The 13,557-nt window shown below is 54.5% G+C and overlaps 1 protein-coding gene across 10 annotated transcripts in view; it reads left to right on the top strand.

Annotated features, from left to right (window-relative positions):
* CAMTA1 (calmodulin binding transcription activator 1) overlaps positions 1 to 13,557 on the top strand; it is a 687,465-nt gene that overhangs the window by 213,640 nt on the left and 460,268 nt on the right. The window lies entirely within an intron of this gene.

The following is a 13,557-nucleotide window of genomic DNA, read 5'->3' as shown; positions in this document are numbered from 1 at the left end:
GGTAGGGTTAAGAACCATGGAGAAGCTCTCGCACTGGTCTGTAAACCCATTCTTTGTAGCAGAGCGGCACCAACTTCAGGGCCTGTGCAGTGGTTTTGGTGGCTTTCTGTAGCTGGAAATGTTATTTATCTTCAACGGTGTCTTTGCCTCAGAATATCAAGTACAGATGAATGCAACATTTGAATAAAAGGTGGTTTTACTTCAGAGCTTGAACTGCATATTTTAGGGGTGGTATGTATCACCTGACGCTTGTTTTGACTACATAGTATAAATTAAGTTGGAACAGAAATGAATATTTGCAAAATTTTGAAATATGGGAAACATTCAAGTTTGCCATTCAGAAAGTTGAAATTTCATATGAATTCTGACTAGGAAAAGTTCTTCTCAAACTTTAGTGGGTACTTTAGAGCTTGATCCTATACATACGGTCAGAGGTACATCCTACGATCTTCAGGGGGCTTACTCTCAGGTAAGTGTGCAATCAGGGGCGTATCTAGGGGTAGGGCAGGCAGGGCACATGCCCAGGGTGCCACTTGAAGGGGGGCGCCATTTTGTAATGTTTTTTTTAAAAAATGGCTGCCAAAAACAAAATGGCCACCGTGCATGCTCAAATGGCCTCTGTGAGGTCCTAGGTCATGCCAGGCCTTGCAGAGGCCATTTGAGCATGCGTGGTGGCCATTTTGTTTTCAGTGGCCATTTTTTAAAAAAAATGTTTTTAAAAATGTCCACTGCACATGCTCAAATGGTCCCTGCGAGGCCCTAGAGGCCAGTGGGGGGAGGAGGAACCTTTGCAAACCCCCCAGCCTTTAGGAAGCCCTCCAAAGGGCCTACAGGTAAAAAAATAATAATATATAATATAAGTCACTGTACACATATTCAGACTGGCACTATGTACAGAGAATCAGGGCTTGTGAATACTGAGCTGACGCTTAAGAGCTAGGATTGTATTCATTTGCTCTTACTTTGCTTCTTGTGAGAAGTGAGTTAAATGTGATGTCTTAATTATATGGCTATTAATGGTGAGTTTGTCTTTGAATCAGTGTGAAACCCTTAATATTAAGGCCCAGCAGGAGTTTCTTGCTCTTTCTCTCATTTTAACTGTCTTTCTGAAAGACTAGAATATATTCCAAGCAGTGACACAGTTTACTCTGCATAGCCTTTAATTATTTCCAGAGTATCTGGGAAAAGTCAAATTCTCCATTGATTTTTAAAACTTATGTAATGGTGATGCTACAATGCATAGTAGAGAATCAGAAAGGCACTTCTGTTTAGTTTTCCAAGTACACCTCCACATAGTATTTGGGTATTTCATGAGCCCCAGCATACTGAAATTTGTCGTTTTCCAGCATTTAATGGGAGGAGAACTGGTCTTGCGGGAGCAAGCATGACTTGTCCCCTCAGCTAAGCAGGGTCCAGCCTGGTTTGTGTTTGAATGGGAGACATGTGTGAGCACTGTTAAGATGTCCATCCCCCCTGAGGGGATGGGGTCGCTCTGGAAAGAGCACTTGCATGAAGAAGGCTCCAAGTTCCCTCCCTGGCAGCATCTCCAAGAAAAGGCTGAGACAGATTCCTGCTGCAACCTTGGAGAAGCCGCTGCCAGTCTGGGTAGACAAGACTGCGCTAGATAGACCAATGGTGTGACAGCTTCCTATGTTCCTGTTTTCCTAATTTGAGATGACTGAGAATTGGCCCAGTAGAATTCCAGGAATGCCTTCCCAGGGGAGTAGAGCCTCTCTTTCTGTCTCTCAAGCATTTGTTTGACATACCTGGACAAATTTCAAGACGGCGAAGCAAAAGTTCAGATCATGGTTGTGCCTCCGAAGCCTCCTTTCTTGAGCCAAATGTCGAAGCAGCCGAAATTTTGGAAGAGCTCTCTGCTTCACTCTCGAAATCTGAACCTTTGCCCAAGTCTGGCCCTTGCGGGAGGAGAGCTGCACGGAGATGCTGGGGTGGGTTGGAGAAGCAGAAACTCCCACTCCGCGCTCAGACTCGGTTTCCTTCTCTTCTCTGTCCAGCTGTGCACAAGCAACACCAAGGAAACTCTTGAATGGTCCGCTGCCTGATCTGGCATCATATCTTGTTGAGAAATTAGCAAGGCTCAAGGACTGTTATTGACCGTAACAAATGGTACAGATTAGTTCTCTCAGTGCTTTGCAGTTTGCAGCTGAGATGGAGGCTGAGGAGACCCGTCTTGCCAGGGGGGGTTGTTTTTTTAAGGCTCCATAAGAATCCCCGCGTTGCCCCTCCCAGCAGGCAGACCAGCCGCACGGTCCATTTACTTTAAATGGGCTGTATTTTAATATAAGTTTATCACCCATATATAAGTTTATAGCCCGTCATGTTTCATAAGAAGGTTGGTGACAGCGCGTGGAACAGCGCCCCGCTCAACTTCCCCTCCGATGGCAGCGGGGTGGGCGAGCTCCACTCAGGCTCGGAGGAGCTGGTGGGCGCCTGGTGCGCTTGCCTGCTGCCACCTTGGGAAGGGCGGCCGTCTCTTGAGCCAAGCCGTGAGTCCGGGGGCAAAGCGGGGTCTTTCCCAGGCTCCTCAACCTGGAGAGAGAGAGAGAGAGAGCAGGGGTGGGAGCTGGGAGTGTCTGCCTGCGGCGCATGGAGCCTGCTCCTCTCCCTTGCAGCTTGGAAGACAGCCTACTGGAGGTGCATCTGATAGACCTTTTACCTGGTGCTTCCCCCTCTGTCAGCCCCTGGTTCCTTCCCAGCCTCTCGTTCCTCTGGGAGGACCAGGATGCATGAGGCTTGGAAGACCGGCCCCGGGCCTCTTTGGGCCCCCTTGCTCTCTCCATGCCAGGGAATCTGGGGTACAAAGACTCACTGCCTGCTACAAGTGGGGGGGGGGAGGAGGGCCCTGTGCCTTGTGGGGTGGCCCAGCCCCTACGGAGCCCATTTGCCCTGATGGCCAAAAAGGGCCAGGTGCTGGCTCTGGAGGGCAAGGAGACACATTCATGGAGGAGATGTCTCTCTGCAGCTGTTGCCAAAGTCCCTAGAGGGAAGCTCCCAACTTCCAGAAGCAACGCACCAGGGGCGTAAGGGTAATAGGGCAAGGGGAGACAGTTGTCTGAGGACCCACTGCCTTGCCCCCCCCCCGAGGCAAGTCACATGACTGACTCCCCCAGCCGATCACCTGCCTGGGCTTCCTTCAGTTGGATTCATCCTCCCAAATTGATGTGAGTGTGAAGACCTGGAGCTACCAGAACAGCAGGTCTTTCTCTAGGACCATTCAATGACTTGCATCGTCCACAATTTACAACACCTTTTAAAAAATAGTTTAGGATGAAATTGTGGCACATATTTTACACACACACACACACACACACACACACACACACACACACACACACCCCTCCAAGACAGGGCTGGGAGAGACTCCCTCCTGCCACCTTGGAGAAGCTGCTGCCAGTCTGGGTAGACAGTACTGAGCTAGATGGACCAAGGGTCTGACTCGGTATTTGGCAGCTTCCTATCTTCCCATCCTAATTCCTGCCTGGGCCCCAGTTGCTGCTGTCACCTCACGGGGTGAAGGATTCTGCCCCCCCACCCCGGCTGTCTCCACCTGCTGAAGAAGACTGGAAATGCCATTTCCTGACCCAGGAGCTGGTGAGATGTCATGGAGGCCAGAGAGCGGCGTCTTGAGCCGCGGCCGTGTCGGCCTGTTGAGTGCTCTTGTGCCAAGTCAGGGGAAATATCATCAGAGCCATTAAAGCCTCTGATTAGAGATGTGTGTGCAGAGGGGGCTCTTTCCCCATAGAACTTGGAGGATTTGTTTAGTCTGCTAAAGGCAAGGCACGGAAATAGCAAGGTTTCTATTAATATTACAATATCCGGCTCCTCTGTGTTTATACTTGAAAGCATAATGTCCCAGGAGTAAAACACGGCCTGCGTGTGTGTGTGTGTGTGTGTGTGTGTGTGCGCGCGCGCGCACGCGCGGTTGCTGTTTAAGGACCTTCCATTACTTGTTTGAATTTGCTCTGGAATGTATGTAATATATTGGAATTAATGGCTGCTGAGGCGTCCCTGTGACCCAGAAGCGAGCTGGCTGTGGTGGAGCTGCTGAGCTCCTTTGGAGGCCTCCCCACAGATCCCAGCGGGGGATCCTCCACCCCAGATGCCCCACATCCTAGCTGGCTGCAGGGTCCTGGGGAGGAAGCCCTGTGGGCGGGGCATGTGTGGGGATGCTGCCGCCTCCGCCTCTGCTTCATGCCCGGAGTGGGGGGCTGGGGAGCTGGGCGCTGGTATGGCTCCAGGGCCAATCCGAGGCGCTGGTCTTGTCCCGTGGAGCCCTGCCCTGGGACCCGCAGAGCATTTTAGAGCCCGGCGTGCCCCACATCATCACGCCAGGCCCTCCTTCAGCTGCCTTCTGTCCATGCAACACATACAAACGTAAGCACAGCCCTGCTGGATCAGGCCCAAGGAGGCCCCTCTAGGCCAGCCTCCTGTTTCCCACCGCGGCCCACCAGATGCCTCTGGGGAGCCCCCAGGCCAGAGGTCTGTGCATGCCCTCTCTCCTGCTGCTGTGACTCCCCTGCAACTGGCACTCCTCAGAGGCATCCTGCAGCCTCTGAGACTGGAGGCGGCCTCTAGCCTTCCGACTAGTAGCGACACCGACTAACACCATGTGGCAGCAACAGTCCAGCGGTGCCCCTGAGACTGTGGAACTGCCTCCCTCTGGAGCTGGGGGTGGGGTGGGCCTCATGGCTTGCATCACAGAAGGGCTGCAACGCCTCCCCCCCCCGCCTGGTTTCTCCCTAGGCCAGCTGATACAGTCTCTGGCTCCCCTCCGCCCTTTAATTCTGCTTTGATAGGGTTGTCGTCCTGTTTACTGTTGGTCCTCACTCCCTCTGAACAGCTGCTGGGAGAGCGGAGTCTGGATTTGTTAAGGGAGTGCCGTGCCAAGCAGGAGGAGGGCTCCCAGCAGCGCCAGCCCTGCCCTGCCTGGTCCCAGAGCCCCACAGCCGGGCCAGCTGGCTTCTCAGCACCATGGACAGCTCCCTCGGCCAAGTCCAACCGCGCCAGGCGCCAGACTGAGCTCTTGGGCTCTGCCTCCCTGCCTGAGGCGTGGGAGCCTTCAAAGGGCTGCTGCCTGGCACTCCTCCTCCTCCTCCTCTTGACCTGATCCTGCCTCTCCTGCTGCTGGTGTGCAAGTCCTGGGGAGTGCAGGGCACTGATCCGGGAAGGACTGGCTCGCCAGGGGCCTTGGGTCCTGAGCGTCCAGCTCTTCCTAGGGGAGAGACTCCAGCCCTGGGTTCTTTCAGACCATGGCCCAGTGCCAGGGCTGTGACTGAGTGTGGGGCCGATCATGCCCCACTCAAGGTCAGGCCCGGAGTCTCTTCTGAGGGCTGGGCTCATGGCAGTGCAGGGCTCGGGGACCTGGCACGCCCAGCTCCACAGAGCAGTTGTTGGACCCGCTGCGGCCATGCTGTGAGTCCAACTGACTGAGCAAGAGGGGGCCAGAGGAGGGGAGGGGTGCCTCTGTGCCTGGCCCACATCTCCGGCTGAATCGGAGCACGCCTGGCTGTTGCTCACTCCTCTGTCTCAAAAGTGCCTCCATCGGCAAGAAACCTCCTGATTTGCGCCCGTGCCCAAAGAGCTTCCTGCAATCTGTCTTGCCTTCCCTGAGGAGATTGGGTGGCAGGAGAGGAGGCTGGGCAGTCACTGGCTGAGCTCCCTGCATGTCCCAGAGGAGGAGGGTCTGGGAGAAGGGTCTGTGGCTGCCATTGGCTCAGAGGAACCGATCCTGGGTGTGTTGGGGAAAGCAAGGCTTCTACTAGGAAGCAGCCAGCAGAGGAGCCAGGGAGGTCCTCGGAAAGGAGGGCTGGGAGGAGATGGCCAGGGCAAGAGGAGGCCCGTGTGGTGGCCGTGGACACAGTGGCAGTTAGAGGCTGGACTAGGACTATCCCGCAGCAAGCCAGAAAGGCGGAGAGCCACTCTTGGGAGAGTTCCTCCTTCTTGGAGGCGGCCAGCCGCTGTCCTCTCTGAAACTGCCTTGCAATGCCGTCCTCTGTAGAGTTATGCAGAAAGATCCCCGCAGGGCTCCCTGCGAGGCTTACTCCCAAGTAAGCATGCCTAGGACTGCAGCCTGAAAGCAACAGCGATTGAGGGAGAGGAGAGGGCTGGGCATGTGTTCGGGGCTGGCATCCAGGGGTCTCATGGACTGAGCAGAGACAGGGCCTGTTTCCTGGCCACAGATATCCTTGCTTAAAACTGTGGATCCCTTGATGAAAGGGAAATATCCCAGAGTAAGTAATAATTGTTTTCAGTAGTATTTTTAATAATTAACTTGAACGTAAGAATGCACTGAAAATTGGCCCTCAAACACTGTGTCGTGGTTGGTTCCGGCCCACTGGGGCGTATGAGCTGTGCATCAACTCAAGAGCTGGCCTTGTGGTAGTAAGCATGAATTATCCCCTTTGCTAAGCAGGGTCTGCCCTGGTTTCCATTTGAATGGAAGGCTACCTGTGTGAGCACTGTAAGATATTCCCTTCAGGGGATGGGGCCGTAGCTCAGTGGAAGAGCTCCTGCCTGCTTGCATGTAGAAGGTTCCCAGTTCCCTCCCTGGCAGCATCTCCAAGAGAGGGCTGAGAGAGATTCCTGCCTGCAGCCTGGGAGAAGCCGCTGCCAGTCTGTGAAGACAATACTGAGCTAGAGGGACCAAGGGTCTGACTCGGTAGAAGGCAGCTTCCTAGGTTCCTATCCCTGCGGTTAGAGACATTGACAAGTGAATGATGACTCTATGGAACCTCCCTGCTCAGAGGCATTCTGAATGCCATTTGCTGTGTGTGTGTGTGTGTGTGTGTGTGTGTGTGTGTGTGTGTGTGTGTGCGCGCGCATGCAGGTGAGGGCAGTTGCTTCAGCCCTTGTGTCTTGGGCTTCCCAGAGGCCTTTGGCTGGCTGCTGTTGAGAGGAAGCCCAGTGCTGGGCCAGGTGGACCTTGGGTTTGATCCAGCCAGAGCTCTGCTGATCCTCCGAGAGGGATGCTTAGAGGGCAATACAAAGGAAACTGGAGACTTGGGAAGAGGCACAGAGGCGCTGTGTATGTGGCCAGACACTGCAGACACACGGCAGGCTGGAGTTCACTTATTGATCCGTAACAACCAGCAGAATCCTTGGTTGAGGGACTCCAACGTCAAACATCCCCAAGTGATAAATGGCCACTGTGGGGAGATGGCTTCCCCAGATCTGCTCTCTTGGGTGATTGTTTTGGATAGCATCCACTTATTGCCGAGTAGGGCAATCAAGCTGTCTGGGAAGTGACAGCTTGCAACAATCCCTGGGAACAGCGTCATGCCAAGGAGGAATGGTGTGGCAGGCTCCTGTAGGGAGCCCATGCGCTCTTGGCTGAGGTTGCTTGCCCACCTCAAAGGATTCTGTGCTTTGTACTTCCGTCAATGTCTTCAGGACAATAAAAACTAAGCCCCAGCCACAATGGGCTTTCCACCCAAATGCAGGTGGACCACGGCCATGAAATAGCTGCGGCTGCTTCCTTTTTTCTGGTTGGTGGTTGCTGGAAAATATGCTAATAAAAGAACTTGAGCATTATTAAAACTAATTAAAAACTAAATCCCACATCAAGATAAATTAACAAAGTACATTTTGTGATGTGCTTCCTTTGATGTTTCTCTTGTAATCACATTTGTTTGCTTGCTTAAAAAAAAAATGGCCAGCTAATCCACGATGGAGTCGATAATCATTAGAACAAATTTGTCAAAATAAAAACATGGAATAGCCGTGAAGTACTGTAGCAGCATCACAGAAATCTGAAATACTTTGCCGTTTCAATACAAAATCCTGGAAACTAATTAGGCCGCCTTGTTGAGACCAAAGAGAGGGATGTGGGGGAGAAGGAGAAAGAGGTATTCTGTTGAATGCCATCCAGGTTTCTGAAATCATGACTCACCTGGAAAATATAACCTTGCCCTAGGAATTCTCCACCTTCGCTGCCATGCCTTCTTCAAGAAGACCTCCTGGAGCATTTTCTGTTTTAAATAAATACTAGCCAACCCGCACAGAGCATCTGTGCGGTCTTTGGGGCTGGCTGTTCCCCCCCTCCCTCCTGCCCCACTCTCTCTCCCTTCTGCCCCACACTCTTGCCCTTCCTCCCTCCCTCCGCTCTCCTCCCCCTGCATTTTATTTTACTTTACCAGGTGTGGCAGGCGGCCAAAAAGTGCCCCGCCGCCGCCAATTCTCTTCCCGGGTGGCAACCAGGGAAGTTCCGCCGCCCGGTTCCCTCCCACCCCAGCCTCCCACGGCTGTCCGAGAGCCACCTCCGTGGCCTGGCCTGCCGCCATGCCAAGTGCCGCCTCCACGGCCCGCTGGGCCCGCTGCCGCCGCTTGCTGGAGAGGTGGCCGGCCCCCTCCCCCACCTTCTTTCCCTGTCTCCAGGCGGGTGCGGGTCCAGGCTGCCGGGCTGAGTGTCACGCTGGGCCCGCGGCCGCCACCTTGTCTCCGCCTTGTCATCGCCGCCTGGCCATCCAATTCTCTTCCTGGCCTGGGTGCGCCGGCCAATCAGGTGCCTCTGCAGCCCAGCCAATCAGCTGGGCTGCCGGGACGCCCATTCCGTGGCACACCCAGGAGAAATATATATATATAAAGCTTATTCCGTTTAAAGCGCTTGTCAGGCCAAAGGAGAAAAATGAGAAGAGCATCTGTATTCATGGGGACATAGGGGAGGAGAACTGGTCCTGTGGTAGCCAGCATGGCTTGTCCCCTTAGCTGAGCAGGGTCCACCCTGGCTTGCATTTGGATGGGAGACGGCATGTGTGGGCGCTGTAAGAGGATCCCTTTGGGGATGGGGCCATCGCTCAGTGGGAAAACACCTGCCTGCTTGCATGCAGAAGGTCCCAGGTTCCCTCCTTGGCAGCTCCAGAAAGGGCCGGGAGAGAGACCTGCCCGCCACCTCGGAGAAGCTGCTGCCAAGCGGTGTTTAGTCAAGGCTGAGTGGGATGAACCTGTGGTCTGACTCGGTAGAAGGCAGCTTCCTCTCTTCCTATGTTCCTTCTACGGAGACCAGGGGTTATTCCCTGCCTGTCCCTGATGTGCTGGTGCCAAGAGAATCCCATGGCAGGCCTCTATGCTGTTCCCCCTTTGGCCGCCAGGGGGCTGGGTGGTGGTGCACAGACGAGATCTCCGTCTCCGTCTCCGTCTGGGGAGAGCTGGTCTGGTGGTAGCAAGCCTGACTTGTCCCCTTAGCTAAGCAGGGTCTGCCCTGGTTGCATCTGAATGGGAGACTAGAAGTGTGAGCAGCACTGAAAGATCTTCCCCTCAGGGGATGGAGCCGCTCTGGGAAGAGCAGAAGGTTCCAAGTTCCCTCCCTGGCAGCATCCCCAAGATGGGGCTGAGAGAGATTCCTGCCTGCCATCCTGGAGAAGCGGCTGCCAGAGATAGATAGACCAATGGCCTGACTCGGTATATGGCAGCTTCCTGTGTTCCTATGACATCTTTTGGGTCACCTCTGAGTTCAATCTTGCTGCCGGCTGAAGCCTTGACGCCGTCTTCACCAGGGTTAAATGAAACCATCGTAAGCCCCATTGTTTCAAAGTCTTATCCATTCGGTGGGCAGTTTCATCCACTAGACGAGCATCTCTCAACCTTGGGTCCCCACATGTTGCTGGACTACAGCTCCCATAGTCCATTGCGACTTTGTCCAGCAACATCTGGGGTCCCAAGGTTGAGAACCTCTGTGCTAGACCGGACTGCCTGCCCTGCCCTGCCTCTTTGCTGAGGGTTAGGATTCAGGTATGGATTATTGAAGATGAGGTAATGTCTTCTCCTCCCATCCTGCTCATAGCTTCTCTTTGAGGGAGCATTATTTACCTTTCTCGTGTTGATTTTCTGTTGGCCGCTGCAGATTTTGCTAATGGGTTTTAGTTCCATAAAAATAAATCTGATGTGAATGAATGTGTGTGTGTGTGTGTGTGTGTGTGTGTGTGTGTTAGCCTGGCATCATCAACATTCTTTGAAGGTGTGCCCATACTGAAGGGGAGGAGAGCTGGCCTTGTGGTAGCAAGCATGAATGGCCCCCTTTGCTAAGCAGGGTCTACCCTGGTTTGCATGTGAATGGGAGAGCACCTGTGTGAGCACTGCATGCTGTTCCCCTGAGGGGATGGGGCTGTAGCTGCCTGCTTGTATGCAGAAGGTTTCAGACCCCTTTCCTGGCAGCATCTCCAAGAGAGGGCTGGGAGAGACTCCTGCCTGCAACCTGGGAGAAGCCGCTGCCAGTTTGTGTAGACAACGATGAGCTAGATGGACTCGGTAGAAGGCAGCTTCCTCTGTGAGGAGCAGTGCCTGAGTGGTGGTGGCCACTTGGCGAGGGGCGGCCTCTGTTCTAGGAGGCCGTCTGGGCAGCCGTCTTCAGGGCAGGACTTCTGTGAGACCTGGAAGGAGCTTTCATTCTGCCAGGGGGAGCTTTGCTTTCCCGGTGGCCGCCTGACTCTGAAGCTCATCAGCCTCCCTGCAGCGAGATGCCAAGTCTGACCCTGTGTGGGTCCTCTGGGGCAGGTCCCAAAGGGGGGCCGGGATGGTGGAGTCCCCTCCCCACCAGCCCTGCAGGTGCTGCTCTTGGAGTCCAGGGTCTGCGAGGGAAAGAAGGTGGCTGGACATCAAGGAAGGAGGCTGCTGCTAAGACACAGGTGGCGGCGGGACCCAGAAGACATTGGACTACAGTTCCCATCATCCCCAGTCACAATGGTACTCGTGGAGGGTGATGGGAGCTGCAGTCCAGCCACAGCCGGGGACTCAAGGTTGGGCGCCTCTGTGCCGGGAGAGGACACGGAGTCAGTCGGAGGCCCTTGTGTTGAGCAGCTGATGGGTCGTGGGGGAGGCTTGGCACCCCCTTCTTCCTGGCCCTTATCCTGGAAGCTCTTGAGTCTGGGTCTCAGGAGCAGGGCTGTGGGGAGGGCGGACCCCCCTGCATTGGCAGCTGTGCCCTCCACCTTCCTCCCCACAGTGGCTTCTGACTGGGCTGGTTGCTGTCTTGGTTCTTGGGGCACCAGGGCATGCTGTGGGTGGGGTGGGGGGGGCGTCCTGGGGCTGTGGGGGTTCCAAAGCTCGAGAATCCTCCCTGGCTGCTGACCCAGAGCCCCCCCCCGCAAGGAGGTGCCCAGCTCTTCCGGGCACCGGCCTGAGATGGGGCTGCAAGGACTCTCTGCCTGGGAAAGCCCTTCCAGGAGCAGATGGCTCCTCCGGACGCATGCAGGCCTCGCTCCTGCGTAGGGCCTCTGACAGCAGGCAATTCGAGGGGGCCTCTTCTGCCTCCCCTTGTCTGCGCCCTGCTGGGCGTCTGGCTGCGATGGGTGGCCGCCTTGTGATTCCAGTCCGTGGCTGAGCTCTCCACCCTGCAGCTCTGGCGGGGAAGGGGCATCCCCCACACTTCCAGATGCTCCTCCCCGACCCCGAATCCTCAGGGCCCTTCAGGCCAAGGTGTGTGTGTGTGTGACTGGAGGGAAGGGAGGGGCTCTCTCTTCCAAAGGCACGTTTGCACGACGGACAGATGTTCAGGGACAAACCCTGGATGTCCTGCAAGCCCCTTTCCCTCCCCCTTCGGGCCCTTGCCGCGAGCGGGCAGCCTCTCTCGGCAGCGGGACTTGGCACTGACGAATATTTCTGAAACCCCCAAGTTCTGTGGCTCTGCACTCTGATGAATCAATAGCAATTTGCATGCGGTGTCAGTGTCTATTTGTGGTAATTTCGTTTCACTCCGGCTACCTCCTGCTTTTATTTTTAGCATTTTAATTTCCCTCCGCCAGCTTTTAGGCAAACAAGAGTCACTTCCCCCCCTTTGGCAGACGAGGACTATGGGCTGCCTGGGCTGCCGTTCCCCCGTTGATCAATCCTAACCCAATAAATCACCGGGCGTTTTGAAAGACCCCCTTCCTCAGAAAATAAACTTTGGTTTTAAAAGTGAGGTCCTGTTGCTCCCCCTTCCCAACGGCTCCGTCACGGCACGGGAGCTGCTCTTTGAAATGCTCGCGGCTCTGCAAGGCCTCTGCAAGCGCCCCCCTCCTGCACACTGGCGCTGCACGCACTGCTCTCGCGCCCCCGACGGTGAGGTGCAGAAATGTGGGGGATGCTCTCGAGGGGCTGCTGCTGCTGTGTCAGTCGTGGGGAGGACGCCAGCGGTGCGGCTAGAGGGCGTTTGGGGGGCCCTAAGCCTAGGAGGGGGACAGCCACGGGGCCCCTGGAGAGGAGGCAGGGAGGTCGGCCAAGGGCAAACGTCCTAATACCAGTCGGGGTCTCCTGCCAGTTCTTCCAGCCCCACTCCTCCATCATCCATCCCTGGAGGCCTCAGTCAGTGGGAGAGGGAGAGGGTTCCTGGGCACCTGTTTCCTCCTCCTCGAGATTCCGTGACTCCCACCTCGGGCTGCTTCTGCCTCGTTGGCCAGTAGGCAGTTGGTGCCTCTGTTGTGGCTGACCGTGCTGGGTCCTTGCCTTCGCTCTCCTCTCGCTTCCCGTCGGAATGCTGGATCTCTGTGGAGATTTGGCCAGGGGCCCGCCTCCCCACATCCCACATCCCCTGCAGTGGCAAAGCATCTATCCCGGGTTTTCAGTGTTGGCAGGAAGTTGTCCTGTTCCAGCGGAGCCGGAGCCCAGAGACTTGAGTCCAGGCTCAGGGCGGTGTACACAGAGAAACAGTAAATAAATAAGATGAATAGGGGTTCCCAGATGTTGCTCACTACAACTCCCAGAATCCCCCGCTGAAATGGCTTTTGCTTGGCGATTATGAGAGTTGTCGTCAACAACATCTGGGGATCCCTCTTACAGGGAACACTGCTTGGGTCCAGCCCTAGGGGACTTGCACGAATGGCAGAGGCAAGAGATGGAGGCTGAAGGGGCAGGCAGGGACAGCTAAGCTGGGCACCAAGTTGGCCATGAAGCCGTAGAGCTGGCACATGCCCCCAGGATCCGTGGGAAGGGCAAGGGGCCACCCCCTTGTGGGCACACTTTAACAGGAGGATACTTTTTCTAGCTACATACTGTGAAAGGCTGATATCTGCTTGTGTGACGTTCAGTTTTAGTATGAGCTTTTTTATAAGGAGATTCTCAGCTGCTGCCACTAAAGAAGAAGACCAACGATTGGCCGAAATGTGTTTGGCACACATTTGGCCCCCTTTTCGGAGAGAGGATTTGTATTTTGGTAGTCTAGGGGTCAGTAGTGTTTAGGGATTTCAAGGGAATGAAGACTTTTTGGAACAATTCTCGTTGGTAATGACAGGCTAAATCTGGCTCATTCCTTTGAGAACATTTTTGGTAACTTGATGACCGGCAGTATCTAAGAATTTCAAGAGGCTTAAACTATGGGTTGCTGTTTTTGTGTTGTGTTTTAATTTCTCACAAGTATTGTTTGACAAATTTCTAATTTGTGCTGTATGTATATGGATATGATTTTTTAAAATGAGCTTATTATTTATCACTGGTATTGTTTTTGAAGTCTAAATGTATTGATAGGCTTGATATTGGTTTCTTGCTTTTGGATTCTTCTTGGGTCATCAGCATGAAGTGAGAATCCCATATTTTTCCTTGTTGGCTTTTTGTGTGTTTGTTTTGATG

This window comes from Hemicordylus capensis, chromosome 16 (genome assembly GCF_027244095.1).
Source record: "Hemicordylus capensis ecotype Gifberg chromosome 16, rHemCap1.1.pri, whole genome shotgun sequence".
Classification (NCBI taxonomy): domain Eukaryota; kingdom Metazoa; phylum Chordata; class Lepidosauria; order Squamata; family Cordylidae; genus Hemicordylus; species Hemicordylus capensis.
This window is presented reverse-complemented; position numbering and strand designations above follow the sequence as displayed.